Genomic DNA, 17458 nt, shown 5'->3' on the forward strand with positions numbered 1-17458 from the left:
CAGTGTGCTCATCATTGCAAAGGGCATACATACAACAAAGGAGTGTACTATTTAGTAACTGTTATTCTGTCTAGGGCATATATACTTTGAAAGGACAGCCGTAAGTAATCGCCTGCTGATGTTCTATACCCTCATAAACGCACTAAGTATGTCAGGCAGGGAAGTATCAGGACGTGCACAGAGAAGGGGCAGAGGCCTACATACGTCAGGCAGAGTTGGCAGCAGACTTGGGGCAAGTGGCAGCAGGAGTCGCAGCAATAGGCCTGAGCTCCCGTTAACACCCAGCGGTCGTGTCGTCGACCCATCTCTCCTCGTCAATTGGTTTGCACACTCATCCCCATCATCACAAGCGACATCTGACAACCCCAGTCAAGAGTCGGTGGGTTCCTCAGACACAACCCTCAGTTGGCATGGCCCGGGAGCAGTCCCTGTAATCCCATTGCCTTTGTCCTATGCTGTTCCCTCTCCCAAAGAAGTATCTCATGCTTTGGGTTCAGCTCAACTATTTAGCGAGGACGATGTAATAGAGGACAGTCAGCATCTAATGGGCAGCCAAGAATGTGAGGAGACATGCGTCACTTGCTCCGCAAGGTGGCCAAGTAGTGATGCGGAGAGTGACGTGGGAGGCAGTGTTTCAATTGCTCAGGGTCCTGAGGCAGACACTGTTGTGGAACACGAGGAGGACATCAGTGACGTGCACACATCTTTTGATGATGATGAAGCCGATTGCAATTGGGAGCCGGGTGCAGATGCCGGGGCTTCATCATCATCAGGAGAAGAGATTTGCTCTTTGTCTATGAGGCAGCAAGGCGGTAGCACGGTTGGCAATCAGCGTGGTGGTGGCAGTAGTGGAAATTCAGGAGCCAAACGTGCCAGGGGGAGACCACCTGCTTCGCGCCAAGCTACCATTCAGGTAGGTAGTTGAACAGGGGTTCCTGGAGACGGCACCAATAGCAGTGAAATAGCGCGAACTACGGGTGGGAAAATCAGCTACTCTGCGGTGTGGTTGTTCTTCGTAAAGAATCCGGAGGACCTTAGCGTAGTCACATGCAAAATCTGTGGGCAGAAAGTGAAGCGTGGCCAGGGTCCCAATCTCGGCACCACGGCCCTGCGTCACACATGATTCGCCTCGATAAAGCGGCCTGGGATAACCGTGGCTCCGAGGTAGTGGTCCAGCCTGCCGCATCACCCAGTGTCCATCCTCTCCCTCCGTCATCCAGCCAAGGCTCCACCACCTCAGCCGAAGGGAGCATTGTGTCAAACCATCCTTCTTGCGCTCCTGCTTCCTCCGCTCGTAGTCAGCCATTTCGCCAACAATCGATCGGCGAAGCCATGTCCAAGAGACAACAGAATGCGCCCACTCATCCAATGGCGCAGAAGTTGAATGTGCTCCTGTCCAAGTTGCTGGTGTTGCAGTCCCTCCCTTTCCAACTGGTGGACTCTGCAGCTTTCAGGGAATTGATGGCTTGTGCCGAGCCGAGGTGGAGAGTCCCAAGCCGTCATTTCTTTGCGAAGAAGGCAGTACCAGCCCTGCATAAGTTTGTACAAGAGAAGGTGAGCCAGTCCTTGAGCCTGTTGGTGTGTTCAAAAGTGCACGGCAGCGCCGATGTGTGGAGCTGTAACTACGGGCAGGGCAATACATGTCTTTTACGGCCCACTGGGTAAATGTTGTTCCTGCACAGCCACAGCAGCAACTTGAACAGGTCACACCGCTTCCTCCTCCATGCTCTCGCTTCCAGGAAGTTGGTCCTTTTACAGTGTGCGCCTCCTCCTCCTCCTCCCCCGTGTCCTCGGCCTTGACTGCGTATCCAAATCTCGGTGGCCCTTCATCGTACCACGTGTGTAGGGCACAGCAGTGTCAAGCCGTCGTTCACATGGTTTGCCTTGGCGAACGGAGTCACACAGGTGAGTAACTGCTGAAGTTCATTAGGGAAGAAATCCGAGTATGGCTTACTCCACGAAATCTGGAAATGGGAACCATGGTGACCGACAATGGGAAGAACATTGTGGCCGCACTGCGACAAAGAAGTGTGAACCATTCGCCCTGCATGGCACACGTGTTGAATCTGGTTGTCAAGAGGTTCATCAAGTCTTCACCCCATTTGCAAGACGTCCTGACAATGGCAAGGAAACTGTGCATACACTTCAGCCACTCGTACACCGCCAAGCACACTTTGCTTGAGCTGCAGCGTCAGAACGGTATCCCACAACATAGTCTCATTTGTGACGTTGTCACACGTTGGAAGTCCACCCTCCATATGTTGGACAGACTATACAAACAAAGAAAAGCCATCATGGATTTTTTGATGATACAAGCAGATAGGAGTACTCCCCTGTGTAACTTCAATGTGAACGAGTGGCAGCTCATACGTGACACCTGCCGTTTGCTGAAGTCCTTTGAGGAAGCCACATTTTTTGTTAGTCGCTCGAATTAGGCCATGAACGACGTAATTCCACTCCTACATTTACTCCAAAAAATGATTGAAAACATGGCTGGTCACGGCAATGGAGATGTTGCGCCTACATCAGAAGGCTACATGAGTCCTGTGGGGGATGAACTGGAGGAGGATGATGAGGGGCAGAGCGGAGCACAGTTTACGGTGGATGAGATGGCCGGTGTTTCTGTTCATTGGACATGAGGGGAGGAGCAGGAGCAGCCAGAGGAGCTGGAGGGTTATTACGAGGGAGGCGAGACAGAGGACCCAGACACACCGTGGCAGTATGCAGTGGAGATGGAGGCAGGTAGTCCCAGTGAGTCACTGTCACAAATGGCACGATGCATGCTGAGTTGCTTGCGTAGTGACCCCCAAATTGTCAAAATTCGTCAGCACGATGACTTCTGGATCTCCACCTTATTAGAGCCTCGCTACCGGCCCAGAATGGGGGCCTTTTTTACACCCACTGAGAGGGAGGACAAACTGACCTACTTCAGGGAGATTCTACGTAGTCGGTTGGCCGATGCCTATCGGCCTCATGGTCCATCCACTCGCAGGTCTGACTCGGGGGGCCCTCTGCGCTCACCTTCCACTGCCACGGCTGCTGGGGAGGGGAGGGGTGGCAGGAGCAGTACCGGTTAAATCAGCAGCAGCCTGAGTCTACAGTCGCTGATGAGTAGCTTCCTTCAGCCGCATAGTGAAGCTACTCATCAGCAGCAGGTGGGCATGGAGCAGGACCTGAACCAGCAGGTGATGGCTTACCTCGACATGACTTCTGGGCAGCCAAACACGATTTATGGCCGCAACTAGCTGAGTTTGCCCTGGAAAAGCTGTCCTGCCCGGCCAGTAGTGTGCCATCAGAGCGGGTGTTTAGTGCGGCCGGGGCCATAGTCACCCCAAGGCGAACTCGTCTGTCCACTAAAAATGTGGAGAGACTGACGTTTGTCAAGATGAATCAGGGATGGATCAGCCAGGATTTCCAGCCACCAATGACAGATGGGTCTGAGTAGATTGACCATGCTCCTACAACAAATATTTTCTCTATTGTGGTTGGTTATGAAACCCTCTGGGGCAGACCTTGGGATTGTAAGGCCCGCTTGACACATAAGGACCTTTGATTGGCTCTGACCGTCCCGCGCTGATTGGGGGACAACTATGCTGCCTAATCTGGGGGACATCTATGCTGCCTAATCTGAGGGACAAGTATGCTCCTAATCTGGGTGACATATATGCAGCCTAATCTGGGGGACAACTATGGTCCTAATCTGGGGGACATCTATGCTGCCTAATCTGGGGGACAACTATGCTCCTAATATGGGGAAAACTGAAGCTTCTGGCTTTGGGCCTATAATTTTTTGAAGTTTAGCAGTAGCTAAATACATGCTTAATGCAAATGTCAACATTGATCTTTAAATGTAAGGGGTTATGAAACCCTCTTGGGTACTGCGAATGACTGCTCCAGACTCATTCTGTGTCTTTCACAAACTAGTTGCCTCCCTGGTGCCTCAGGCCTTGGGCCTATAATTATTTGAAGTTTAGCAGTAGCTAAATACATGCTTAATGCATATGTAAACATTGATCTTTAACCCCTTAATGACGCAGGACGTATATTTACGTCCGGCGCCGTCTCCCGCGATATGAAGCGGGATCGCACCGCGATCCTGCATCATATCGCGTCGGTCCCGGCGCTCATCAACGGCCGGGACCCGCGGCTAATACCACACATCGCCGATCGCGGCGATGTGCGGTATTAACCCTTTAGAAGCGGCGGTCAAAGCTGACCGCCGCTTCTAAAGTGAAAGTGAAAGTGACCTGGCTGCTCAGTCGGGCTGTTCGGGACCGCCGCGGTGAAATCGCGACGTCCCGAACAGCTGACCGGACATCGGGAGGGCCCTTACCTGCCTCCTCGGTGTCCGATCGACGAATGACTGCTCCGTGCCTGAGATCCAGGCAGGAGCAGTCAAGCGCCGATAACACTGATCACAGGCGTGTTAATACACGCCTGTGATCAGGATGAGAGATCAGTGTGTGAAGTGTTATAGGTCCCTATGGGACCTATAACACTGCAAAAAAAATGTAAAAAAAAAGTGTTAATAAAGGTCATTTAACCCCTTCCCTAATAAAAGTTTGAAGGGGGTTTTCCCATAAAAAAAATAAAACATTGTAAAAAAATAAATAAATAAACATATGTGGTATCGCCGCGTGCGTAAATTTCCGAACTATAAAAATATATTATTAATTAAACCGCACGGTCAATGGCGTACACGCAAAAAAATTCCAAAGTCCAAAAAAGCGTATTTTGGTCACTTTTTATACCATTAAAAAATGAATAAAAAGTGATCAAAAAGTCCGATCAAAACAAAAATCATACCGATAAAAACTTCAGATCACGGCGCAAAAAATGAGTTCTCATACCGTCCTGTACGTGGAAAAATAAAAAAGTTATAGGGGTCAGAAGATGACATTGTAAAACGTATAAATTTTCCTGCATGTAGTTATGATTTTTTCCAGAAGTGAGACAAAATCAAACCTATATAAGTAGGGTATCATTTTAACCGTATGGACCTACAGAATAATGATAAGGTGTAATTTTTACCGAAATATGCACTGCGTAGAAACGGAAGCCCCCAAAAGTTACAAAATGGCGGGGTTTTTTTTCGATTTTGTCGCACAATGATTTTTTTTTCCGTTTCGCCGTGCATTTTTGGGTAAAATGACTAATGTCACTGCAAAGTAGATTGGCGATGCAAAAAATAAGCCATAATATGGATTTTCAGGTGAAAAATTGAAAGGGTTATGATTTTTAAAAGGTAAGGAGGAAAAAACGAAAGTGCAAAAACGGAAAAACCCTGAGTCTTTAAGGGGTTAAATGTAAGGGGTTATGAAAACCTCTTGGGTACTGCAAATGCATGCTCCAGACTCATTCTGTGTCTTTCAGGAACTACTTGCCTCCCTGGTGCCTCTGGCCTTGGGCCTTACATTTTTGGATGTTTAGCAGTAGCTAAATACATGCTTAATGCAAATTTCAACAATGATCGTTAAATTCTCGGCGCTCTGCCAGGGCCTTCTCCTACCCCACCTTGGCCGATCCGAGGACCTCACTAACCAACTCACTAACTAATCCAATCACTTATAGCGACGGGCGGTGTGTACAAAGGGCAGGGACTTAATAAACGCCAGCTTATGACCCTCACTTACTGGTAATACCTCGTTTTAAGATTAAATAATTGCAATCCCAGATCCCTATCACGAACTGGTTTCAGCGTGCAACACGCACCTGTCCTTGAAAGATAGAGAGACACTAATCCGTTCAATGGAGCGCTAGTGCGGCCCAGGACATCTGAGGCCATAACACACCTGTTATTGCTCGATCTCGCAATTGATCGGGCAAGGTAAGGGGTTATTAAAGCCTCTTGGGTACTGCTGAGGCCTACTCCTGACTGCTCCTGGTGCAATGTATGGGTCATTAAACACTCTTGGGTAGTGTTATTGTTAAATTTACTGGTAATTTTATCAGTAATAAAATTGAATTTTGCACAATGCTAACCATTACACAACGGAAGGCTTGTTGCATGTGATTTTTTAATGGAAAAGAAAAATAGATGGAGAGGGATTAACTCTGCTTAATCATTTTTGGCGAATAGAATCCTTTTGCCATCTGATTTTTTGGAGACAGATGCACTTACACACATGTAATAATTTTTTTAACCAAATTTCAAACATTGTGTGGTTTATTACTTTTGAGAAGAATGTCTTTGGGTGGTCCACCATCCTCCATCATAGAGTCTTCTGAACTGCTGTATATGCACTTGTTTTTTTTTTTTTTTAAAAAAAAGGTATTTTGTCCGAAAATGTCGAAAAAATTTTGCTTTTTTTTGGGGTGGATTGTGAAGCCCGGGTGACGGGTGTGTAGTGTGTACTCATGCATCAGTCAACTCCAGTCTGTGTCCGTTAGGCAATATATGGGTTACTGATGCAGCAGAGGTGGGGCCTTGGTCTTGGAATTTCAATTATTTAAAAAAATTTATTATATTGTGTGGTTTATTATATTATAGAAGAATGTCTTTGGGTGGTCCACCGTCCTGCATTATAGAGTCTTCTGAACTGCTGTATATGAGCTTGTTTTTTTTTTTAAAAAAAGGTATTTTGTCAGACAATTTCGATAAAATTTTGCATATTTTTGGGGTGGATTGTGAAGCTCGGGTGGCGGGTATGTAGTGTGTACTCATGCATAAGTCAACTCCAGTCTGTGTCCGTTAGGCAATATATGGGTTACTGATGCAGCAGAGGTGGGGCCTTGGTCTTGGAATTTCAATTATTTAAAAAAATTGAACATATTGTGTGGTTTATTACATTATAGAAGAATGTCTTTGGGTGGCCCACCGTCCTGCATTATAGAGTCTTCTGAACTGCTGTATATGCGCTTGTTTTAACAAAAAGGTATTTTGTCAGACAATTTCAAAAAATTTTGCATTTTTTTGGGATGGATTGTGAAGCCCGGGTGTGTACTCGTGCATCAGCCAACTCCAGGCTGTGTCTTTCAGGCAATCTATGGGTTACTGATGCAGCTGAGGTGGGGCCTGGGTCTAGGAATTTCAATTTTTTTAAAAAAAAATTCAACAATTATGTGGTTCATTATTTTTGAGAAGAAAGTCTTTGGGTGGTCCACCATCCTGCCTTATAGAGTCTTCTGAAATGTTGGATATGCGCTTGTGCTTACACAAAGTTGTAAATTTAAAAAAAATATGTTGATTTTGGAGTGGATTGTGAAGCCCTGTGTATACTGGTGCATCATCCATCTCCAGGCTTTGTCAATAAATGGGTTCCTGATGCCGCAGAGGTGTGGCCTGGGTCTGGGAATTAAAAATTTTTGGATTGCGGGTGCTACAAAAAAAGATGGACACACCCTAATCTGTTCAGTGGAGCGCGCCTGCGGCCCCGGACATCTGAGGGCATAACACACCTGTTATTGCTCGATCTCAGGAGAAGGGGGTTCATCATCGGGAGAAGAGAGTTGCAGGTTGCCCTTGAGTCAGCAAGGCAGTAGCACGGTTGGCAGTTAGCGTGGTGTGGCAGTAGTGGAAATTCTGGAGCCAAACATGCCCGGGGGAGACCACCTGCTTCACGGCAGCTTACCTTTCCGGGAGTTAGCGGGTTACCAGCACCGGTCGATGAAAGATAGAGGCACGCTAATCCGTTCAGTGGAGCGCACCTGCGGCCCCGGAAATCAGAGGGCATAGCACACCTGCCCCCTACCTTTGCACGATCAATTGCGAGATCAAGCAATACCAGGTTACATAGTTACATAGTTACATAGTTAGTACGGTCAAAAAAGACATATGTCCATCAAGTTCAACCAGGGAATTAAGGGGTAGGGGTGTGGCGTGATATTGGGGAAGGGATTTTATATTTCTTCATAAGCATTAATGTTATTTTGTTCCAGGAATGTATCTAATCCTGTTTTAACAGCTTTAAAACAGGATTAGATACATTCCTGGAACAAAATAACATTAATGCTTATGAAGAAATATAAAATCCCATCCCTTCCCCAATATCACGCCACACCCCTACCCCTTAATTCCCTGGTTGAACTTGATGGACATATGTCTTTTTTCGACCGTACTAACTATGTAACTATGTAACTATGTAACCTGGTATTGCTTGATCTTGCAATTGATCATGCAAAGGTAGGGGGTTATTAAAGCCTCTTGGGTACTGCTGAGGCCTACTCTTGACTGCTCCTTGTGCAATGTATGGGGTAATTAAACACTCTTGGATAGTGTTTTTTTTTTATTTACTGATAATTTTATCAGCAATAAAATTGAATTTTCCAGAATGCTAATCGTTACACAACGGAACGCTTGTTGCGTGTGATTTTTTAATGAAAATTAAAAAAAATAATAATAATACGGACAAGGATTAACTCTGCTTTATCATTTTGGGCAAAAAAAGTCCTTTGGTGATCTGATCTTTTGGAGACAGATGCGCTTACACACATATTGAATTAGTTTTTGTAAAAAAATGTCAAACAATGTGTGGTTTATTATTTTTGAGAAGAATGTCTTTGGGTGGTCCACCGTCCTGCATTATAGAGTCTTGTGAACTGTTGGATATGCGCTTGTTCTCACACAAAGGTATTTCTTTAAAAAAATTCTAAAATGTTGTTGTTTTTTGGAGGGTATTGTGAAGCCTGGGTTTGTACTGGTGCATCAGCCAACTCCAGGCTGTGTCTTTCAGGCAATATATGGGTTCCTGATGCCGCAGAGGTGGGGCCTGGGTCTTGAAATTTCAAATTTTTGGATAGCGGGTGCTACCAATGAGAAATCTTTGACAAAAATGTCATATATTGTGTTGTTTTTTTTGGGGGGGGATTGTGAAGCTCTGGTGTGTACTCTTGCATCAGCCAACTCCAGGCTGTGTCATGCAGGCAATATATGGGTTACTGATGCCACATGGGTGGGGCCTGGTTCTGGAAATTTCAAATTTTTAGATAGCGGGTGCTACCAATGAGAAATCTTTGACAAACATTTCTCATTGTGTTGATTTTGGAGGGGGGATTGTGAAGCCCTGGTGTGTACTGGTGCATCAGCCAACACCAGTCTGTGTCCTACAGGCAATATATGGGTTACTGATACCGCAGTGGTGGGGCCTGGGTCTGGAAATTTCTAACTTTTGGATAGCGGGTGCTACCAATGAGAAATCTTTGTCAAAAATTTCATATATTGTGTTGTTTTTTTGGGGGGGATTGTGAAGCCCTGGTGTGTAGTGTACTAGTGCATCAGCCAACTCCACGCTGTGCCATTCAGCCACTAAATGGTCTCCTCTTGCCATGCTATGTCCACGCTATATCATTCAGTCACTATATGGTCTCCTGACACTGATGCTACCACCAGGCTCTGTCATTATGCTGCTGTGCGGCAGTGATTCTAAGAGCGATGCCGGTAATCTGCATGCTATTCTGAATAACAGTATTATTTCACTACCCCAGCACACTCCATATGCGTTTTACGAACCAAATTTTTTCAAAAAATTCGGCTAATTGGTCGAATCGGATTTTTCAAAAGTTCGCTCATCTCTAATGACAATATATAAAAAATGTAATTCAGGCAATAATTATTTAACAATAAAGATAGTTTACTGAAAACAGTGCATATATGATATTATGGTCCAAGCTCCATTTCTCTGGCATACAAGAGGTCCACCTAGGGTCGGTACAAGGATTTCTGTCCACAGGGGCAAAGGTGCATTTTGTTGACCCCTTCTCTGGCGAGATGTCATGGCTTAGCCTGGTTTGGCAGCACCCGAGGCAAGGCAGGGTACTGTGCATCCCTAGCTTGTAAATGTCAGAGAATGGTGATCCATCACAGCTTACCAGGGGTGTACACAGGATTTTCTCATGAGTTGGGGATTAAAAACATGACAATGCCTTCATATTAGAACGACATATCTCTACTGCACTGACTAAATAATACCAGCATACTCTTACTAAATCACTATATGGAAACCAAAGTTCATAAAAGTTAATGAGCATAAATATATCTAAAAATAAAGTAAAGAATAGATTAAAAAGTAAAAATAGGATAGCTCTGGATGATATATATCACCACATGGGTCAGGTCCTATGCCATGCATGTTGCTTTATCATTATTTAGAATCTCTTGGAGAACTCCTATATTATCAGAATAGGGGGAAATGCGTAGCGGTTTATTTGAGTTGTGTATCATTGAGAATTCTTTTTAATCTATTGTGTAGAATGTATTTAGATTCATTCATTTACTTTTTGTTAGTGATGATACACCATTTTTCAGGGAGTAAGTGACAATTGGGAGTAGGGTCAACTATCATAAGATTAACTATTGGAGTTCACATTGGGGGGTGCCCTTTTTAAAAGTTAGGGACCAGACATAACGGTTAGTCTGTATTGTAGCCTTTATCGCTATATATCAATGCAGATACTACACTTCTATACTTTTAGCTTGGTGATAACAGCAAGATGTTTTGTTCAGATTCCCGGGGTTTGGAGTACCCCACTCCTTGACTATCGATTATGATACTATTCTCTGGAGCATTACCCTCCACTAACTTATTCAATTTGATTTATTATTTACTATGAATTGATTCACGTTTTTAATGCATATCTTAAATTTAAGGTAAGGTATACTTTAAAAGGGTTATTTTTTTCTTGCGTTGAGGAAACACACAACACATGTTTCGCCCACGCATAGTTTTGTCCACATCTACCAAAATTTTCTATATTAATTCAAGGTTGTCTGATAACAGCTCTGATGCTTCTATTGCATGAAAAGCTCTATTTTTACATGGTTAGTTGAGGATATATAAGCAGCATAAACCCTGTTTATGCTCCACTTATCACTATGGCATTTCTGTGGCTTCTGTCCTGCCTTGCCCTATTAGGGGGTAGCTATGGTAAGTAGCGTCATAGCTTTATTACAGTCTTTTATGGAGATTACTAGTTGATTAAATTGATATCGATTACTTATTCCTCAGGCTGTGGTGTGCCAAGCATCAAGCCAATCATTCTGGTTATGCCAGGGTTGTGAATGGTGAGAATGCAGTTTCTGGTTCATGGCCATGGCAGGTGTCTCTTACATAGTTACATAGTTAGTACGGTCGAAAAAAGACATATGTCCATCAAGTTCAACCAGGGAATTAAGGGGTAGGGGTGTGGCGCGATATTGGGGAAGGGATGGGATTTTATATTTCTTCATAAGCATTAATGTTATTTTGTTCCATAAATGTATCTAATCCTGTTTTAAAGCTGTTAATTGTTCCTACTGTGACCAGTTCCTGAGGTAGACCGTTCCATAAATTCACAGTCCTCACGGTAAAGAAGGCGTGTCGCCCCTTGAGACTAAACTTTTTCTTCTCCAGACGGAGGGAGTGTCCCCTCGTCCTTTGGGGGGGTTTAACCTGGAACAGTTTTTCTCCATATTTTTTGTATGGGCCATTAATATACTTATATACGTTTATCATATCCCCCCTTAAACGTCTCTTCTCAAGACTAAACAATTGTAACTCCTTTAATCGCTCCTCATAGCTAAGATGTTCCATGCCCCATATTAGTTTAGTCGCGCGTCTCTGCACCCTTTCCAACTCCGCAGTGTCCCTTTTATGGACAGGTGCCCAAAACTGAACAGCATATTCCAGGTGAGGCCGTACCAATGCTTTATAAAGGGGGAGTATTATGTCCCTGTCCCTTGAGTCCATGCCTCTTTTTATACATGACAATATCCTGCCGGCTTTGGAAGCAGCAGCCTGACATTGCATGCTATTCTGTAGTCTGTGATCTACAAGTACACCCAGATCCTTCTCTACCAGTGACTCTGCCAGTTTAATCCCCCCTAAGACATACGATGCATGCAGGTTATTAGTACCCAGATGCATAACTTTACATTTATCCACATTGAACCTCATTTGCCAAGTGGATGCCCAGACACTTAGTCTATCCAAGTCATCCTGTAACTTATGCACATCCTCTATAGACTGTACCGTGCTACAAAGCTTGGTGTCATCTGCAAAGATAGAAACAGAGCTGTTAATACCATCCTCTATATCATTGATAAATAAATTAAACAACAGCGGGCCCAGTACTGAACCTTGGGGTACACCACTAATTACCGGGGACCAATCAGAGTACGAATCATTGACCACCACTCTCTGGGTACGATCCATGAGCCAGTGTTCAATCCAGTTACAAACTAAAGTTTCCAAGCCCAAGGACCTTAACTTACCTGTCAGACGTCTGTGAGGGACAGTATCAAATGCTTTGGCAAAATCCAGAAACACTATATCCACAGCCATTCCTCTGTCAAGGCTTCTACTCACCTCTTCATAAAAGCAAATTAGATTGGTTTGACAACTTCTATCCTTAGTAAACCCATGTTTGCTATCACTTATAATACTATTATCCCCTATGTATTCCTGTATGTAATCCCTTATAAGTCCTTCAAACAATTTACCCACAATGCACGTTAAACTTACCGGTCTATAGTTTCCTGGGGAAGACCTAGAGCCCTTCTTGAAGATTGGCATCACATTCGCCTTGCGCCAGTCCCTTGGCACAATACCAGACACCATAGAATCTCTAAATATCATGAACAGGGGTACAGATATTACTGAACTTACCTCTCTAAGAACTCTTGGGTGTAGTCCATCTGGCCCTGGAGATTTGCTTACATTTATATCACTTAACTTACCTTGTACCATCTCTACATTAAGCCAGTTCAGTACATTACATGATGTGTTACCAGCACTGACCTGGCCAATGTCAGCTCCTTTTTCCCTAGTATATACAGAACTAAAGAACCCATTCAGTAGCTCCGCCTTCTCTTTATCGCCTGTGACAACCTCCCCATTATCATTATTAAGGGGTCCTACATGCTCTGTCCTTTTTTTTTTTGCATTTATATATCTAAAAAAATATTTAGGATTAGTTTTGCTTTCTTTGGCCACCTGTCTCTCATTTTGAATTTTTGCTGTTTTTATTACATTTTTACAGATTTTATTAAGCTCTTTGTACTGTTTAAATGTTATCGCTGACCCATCAGATTTGTATTTTTTGAAGGCAATTTTTTTGTTGTTTATTGCTCTTTTAACATCATGTGTCAGCCATGTAGGATTTAATTTTAATCGTTTATATTTGTTCCCCTTTGGTATATATTTAGCTGTATAGTTATTTAGAGTTGATTTAAAGATGTCCCATTTACCTTCTGTATCAGTATTTGAGAACACTTCCCCCCAGTCTATGTCCTGTAGTGCAGCCCTCAGCCCAGGGAAGTTTGCCTTTTTAAAGTTATATGTTTTTGCCTTCCCCGACTGTCTTTGTTTTCTACATTTTAAGTCAAAAGTAACTATATTGTGGTCGCTATTACCAAGGTTTTCCCGCACAGTTACATTACCAATCAGCTCTGCGTTGTTGGAAATGATCAGATCCAACAAGGCATCACTTCTTGTTGGGTCCTCCACAAACTGGCCCATAAAATTATCCTGCAATAAATTTAGGAATTGTCGCCCCTTTGTAGTTTTAGCCAACCCCGGACCCCAATCTATATCTGGATAGTTAAAATCTCCCATTATTACCACTGTACCTGCCCGGGTGGCCCTCTCTATTTGTTTATGAAGCCGAACATCTATCTCTTCAGTGATATTAGGGGGTCTGTAGATTACCCCAAATATTATTTTTTCAGTATTTCCCTCCTGCAGGTACTGATTTCATATCCTATCCAATTTACTTATTTTTACCTTATTAAAGTGTTGTAAAGAATGAACATGTACTGTATTAACTTGATACATGGTAATACATTCTTGCCACTCTCCATACTCAGCACTTATGCCCATGTTATAGAGCAGGAGGAGCTGAGCAGATTGATGGTTTAATGAGAACAGTTCTAGAATAACTTGTAAGTTATTCATTTAAATTCTGCCCTTTTGGGCCATGTAGTCAAGTGACCTGTCCTAATTTCTTTATATGCACAAGATCTCTTGGAACTTTACAACAAAACTGTATCAATCTGCTCAGCTCCTCCTGCTCTATAACATGATGGCTGCAGGTTGGGCTGGATTTCGCTTTAACTGCCCTTAGACTGTAGAACTGATGATTTATTTCTCATTAAACAGCAATTGAGGAAACTTTTACACATGTCCTTGTATATTGGGAATTCTTTAATAGTATATGTTAATGTAAAAGCTTTATGTTCTTTTTATTGATTTGATTACATATCTATAGGACAACACCGGATTCCACTTCTGCGGCGGTTCTCTGATCAACAGTCTCTGGGTCGTCACTGCTGCTCACTGTGGTGTCACGTAAGTCATGTATAACTTAGTTTATAGTATAGCAAAGAATCAATATAATACTGTCTATTTTCCATACCTCAATATTGTGACTAACATTGCTATTATCAAGTGTGTTTGACATTGGAGAACTGGAGATCTCATGAATGTCCTATTACACAAGAAAACTTATTGAAGATGCTAAAATAGTTGTTCATCTCTATAAACAGAACCTCCCACCGTGTCATCCTGGTTGAATATGACCATTCCTCCAGTGCTGAACCTATTCAGACCAAGACCATTTCTAGGGTAAGCAGAAAATGTAGAAATATGTTCTTTGAAATGTGTTTATTTTGCCTCATTTTATAAGAAGTGATTTTAAGGCATATTATTTGACAGGTCTTCAGACACCTCAGCTACAGCTCCTTCACCACTGCCAATGACATCACTCTTCTGAAGCTCAGCAGCGCCGCTTCTTTCAATAACCGTGTGGCTCCTGTGTGCATCGCTGCTAGTGCTGATGTATTCAATGGAGGAGAGAGATGTGTTACCACCGGATGGGGCTACGTCAATGCTGCAAGTAAGTAAATGCTTGACAATACAGATGTTACAAATGTTATCCTGCAGGTCTATGTAGACCCTCTTTTGGCACAACTTGCAACCTCATGTAGCGAGGCATAACACAATCTCACTATGATCTCCATATTCTGGAAAAGATATGTATATAGTGCGTAAATGTTGTTTTAACTCTTAGCACAAACAACCCCAAGCAAACTGCAGCAGGTGTCTCTGCCTCTTCTGACCAATACCGAATGTCAGAGATACTGGGGAACCAAGATCCAGAACACCACGATCTGCGCTGGAGCATCTGGAGCTTCCTCCTGCATGGTATGGAATTACATATCTCTAGTCATGTACTGTCTAATATCTACTTTAGTCACTTATTTGTAAATATTACAGCTATAGCCAAAAATGTAATAGACAACAATAACATTTGAGATGTATTTTCGTTGTCTTCCTGAATCCTAGACCAACAGTATCAGTTTTTTTGTAATAAACATGTGATATCTATGGGTCAGTATCAGAGGAGGATCTCTGAGTCTTAACATATTTGGGTCTTCCATGCCTGTGTGTATGTTCAATGTAGCTATTGAATCTGACTATGTGTACTAAGTCCATAAGTAGAACCCATTATGTAAGTGTAAAAGGCAATAGAAATCAAACTTTCTTGCATTTTTATTTATACACATATTTACTTAGTTATATACTTATTTTGTTAACTCTAATTTTAAGGGTGACTCTGGTGGACCTCTTGTGTGCCAGAGAAATGGAACTTGGACCTTGGCTGGTATTGTATCCTGGGGAAGTTCTACTTGCGCTACATCTTCTCCTGGAGTTTATGCTAGAGTTACAGTCCTTAGATCCTGGCTGGACCAGACCGTTGCTGCTAACTAAATACTTACTATGGTTAGTAAATTTTAATGTCAAATAAAAACCAGTTTCATATTACTTCATTTATCCTTGTACATTATAAGAAAAAAACTATTTTGTTTTACTTAGATAAACCAAAAGATTACCCATGTACATATACTAACCAAAACATCAGAGCTTAATCACAACCACATATTAGATCTAATGTGGAAAAAAAAATCCCCATAAATAAATACCTACAAGTCACAGCAGGTACGGTAATATATGAATAATCAAATCTTTATTAGGATATCACAAGAAAAACTGTTAAAAAGGAATAGCAACAGACTACACCTGGCTGCTGCAAAGGAGGGAAATATGGCTAATAGTGATGTTGTGAACATAACATTTTTCGTTCATGAACGGCGAACGCGAATTTGGGCAAATGTTTGCGAACGTGCAAACAGGGCGAACCGCCATAGACTTCAATAGGCAGGCGAATTTTAAAACCCACAGGGACTCTTTCTGGCAACAACAGTGATGGAAAAGTTGTTTCAAGGGGACTAACACCTGGACTGTGGCGTGCCTGAGGGGGATCCATGGCAAAACTCCCATGGAAAATTATATAGTTGATGCAGAATCTGGTTTTAATCCATAAAGGGCATAAATCACCTAACATTCCTAAATTGTTTGGAATAACGTGCTTTATCATCAGGTATAATGTTGTATCGATCAGGTAGTGTAAGGGTTACACCCGCTTCGCAATGACAGACAAAACTCCCTGTTTAACGCACCGCAAACAATTGCAAACAGTCCATTTGCACAATAGTGTTGCTCGCAAATGCGAATTTTAGTCGCGAATATGGCATATTCGTGAATATGGCACTATATATTCGCAATTACGAATATTCTTTTTTTTTTTCACAGTACACATCACAGTGATCATCCCTCTCTGCTTCCAGCTTGTGTGGTGCAAAGAAGGCTCTAATACTACTGTGTAAGACTGGCGTGCAAATTTTCGCATATGCTAATTTAGGCATATGCTAGTTTTCGCATTTACAAATTTTCGCATATGCAACTTTTTGCATTTGAGAAATTAAAACGCGAATATTAAGAATATGCGAATTTTATGAATATATGACGAATATTCGTCCATATATTCACGAAATATCGCGAATTCGAATATTGCCTATGCCGCTCAACACTATTGCACAACCGCAAACTCCCCATTTGCACAAGGTTGGATACCAAGCTAGCCATGTCCCGTTCCTTGTCCTCACTGATGTCATTGAAGGTCTCTTTCTCCACCCAGCCATGTACAACACCAAGGGTCCCCGAAAGGTGACAACAAGCCCCCTGGGAGGCCTGCTGTGTTTGGTCTTCCATCTCCTCAGTCACCTTCCTCCTCTGACTCCTCTTCTTCAGACTCCTATCTCTGCGTTGCCTCTCTCTGCGTTATTATAAGGTGTGTTAAGTAGTACTATTCCTAACAGTTTAATCCCTGTTACATCCCCTATCAGGGGACGTGTATATGGCATCGATTTTAGGACCTTGGAGATATAAAAAGATGCTTGGTTGGACCTCCTACTTCAAATTTGGAGGTTACCTGCCCGTTTAGGGGTAGGTAACCCTGACTGAGCAGAATGTCAGGGGTTAAGCCACAGCCCAACATAGTTCCTCCTTCTTCCCCTGCTTTCCCGTGTTTCATAGGAGGGGTATGGGGGTTAAGCCCATTATGCATATAGGACCTTCCCTCCCCCTGGTGATTCCTTTTGGACTCACCAGTGCTCCTGTGAAGGTATCTTTCTCGGAGATGGCTG

The 17458-nt window shown here is 43.1% G+C and overlaps 1 pseudogene; it reads left to right on the forward strand.

The window, feature by feature from the left end:
* Nucleotides 1-10810: 10810 nt before the first annotated feature.
* LOC130277100 (chymotrypsinogen A-like) lies at nt 10811-15683 on the forward strand (annotated as a pseudogene).
* The last annotated feature ends 1775 nt before the right edge of the window (nt 15684-17458 follow it).

Source organism: Hyla sarda, chromosome 6 (assembly GCF_029499605.1).
Source record: "Hyla sarda isolate aHylSar1 chromosome 6, aHylSar1.hap1, whole genome shotgun sequence".
In the NCBI taxonomy this organism is placed as follows: domain Eukaryota; kingdom Metazoa; phylum Chordata; class Amphibia; order Anura; family Hylidae; genus Hyla; species Hyla sarda.